The following is a 1,528-nucleotide window of genomic DNA, read 5'->3' on the forward strand; positions in this document are numbered from 1 at the left end:
CAAGAGAGGCCGCGTGTTCCCAGGGTGCAGTACACCAGGCATACACTTGACTCTGTAAGGGCTGTGAATGCCATCCTGGAACAACAACTTCTAGGTGTGGAGAGGCTTGAGGAGATCGTCGATTCAGTTTACGCTGGTGCTGTGACGGTGTGCGAGGTGCTTGGTCTTGAGATTTTGGATCAACCCGGTAGGGCGACGCCGACAGTAACACCACCATGGAGGAAACGCCTGGAACAAAAAATATCATGTATGAGAAGGAAAATCGGTGTAATATATGCTTACCTCAATGCGTCATCTCCGTCTGGACGAGTCCTGAAGGCTGTGAGGAGGGTGGCTTCTGAGTTCAAGATAAAGCGTCGAGATCCTAACTTCAGGGATCAGATATCTTTCAGGTGCGATGTCCTGAAACAGAAAATAAAAGCATTGGGTGGCCGTATCAGAAGATATAATGAGAGAGTAAAACGCTATAAGAACAATCGGCTGTACGCAAAAGATCAAAAGCGGTTCTTCAGACAACTCGAAGAACAAAAAAACACATCGGAGAAGGAACAGCTAAATCCTGTTAGGGCGCATAGATTTTGGACGGATGTTTGGGGAACGGAGGTCTCATATGATGAAAAAGCATATTGGATCGAGGACGTACGCGCGAGTTTACCAGGGGACCAAATGAATGAAGTCGAGATTTCTATGGAGGATATTAAAGGGGCTCTGAAGTACTCTAAAAACTGGGCAGCGCCAGGAGTGGACAAACTTCAGAATTACTGGTGGAAGAACTTTACCAGTGTGCACAATTGTTTGGCAAGGTTGTTTCGGAAAGCATTAGATGACCCTACAATTATACCGGAATATTTTACTTTGGGAAGGACGTTTCTGGTACCGAAAGGAGGAGATTCTACTGATCCTGAAAATTATCGACCCATCACATGCCTCTCATCGATCTATAAAATACTAACTGCTGTGCTTGCTGGGAAAATAAGCGAACACCTCAAGAGGAGTAACATGGTGTCAAGGGAGCAGGGTGGATGTCGCAAGAAGTCTAAAGCATGCAAGGAGCTCCTCATAATCGATCATATACTAACAAAGCAAGCTAAAAAGAAGCTTAGAAATATATCTGTTGCCTGGATCGATTATAAAAAGGCGTTCGATTCTGTGCCTCACGCATGGCTCCTGAAGGTGCTTGAAATGCATGGTATACCCGCACAGGTCGTCAGGTTTCTGGGCTACCTAATGAAGAACTGGAGAACTTGTATTCTTCTGGAGATGGAAGATGGAATTCGAAACTGCGGTTTGGTAAATATTTGTCGTGGTATATTTCAGGGCGATACATTAAGTCCGATCTGGTTTTGCTTGGCGCTGAACCCCTTGAGCTACCTCCTCAATAAGTCGGGATATGGGTACGTCATCGATAAGAACAGAAATATTCGGATTAACCATCAGCTTTATATAGATGATCTCAAGCTGTTCGCTGCCAGCAGAGATCAGCTAAGAAGATTGCTGGAACTTGTTGCCTCGTTCACCGACTCAATTA

Source organism: Coccinella septempunctata, chromosome 7, assembly GCF_907165205.1.
Source record: "Coccinella septempunctata chromosome 7, icCocSept1.1, whole genome shotgun sequence".
In the NCBI taxonomy this organism is placed as follows: Eukaryota; Metazoa; Arthropoda; class Insecta; order Coleoptera; family Coccinellidae; genus Coccinella; species Coccinella septempunctata.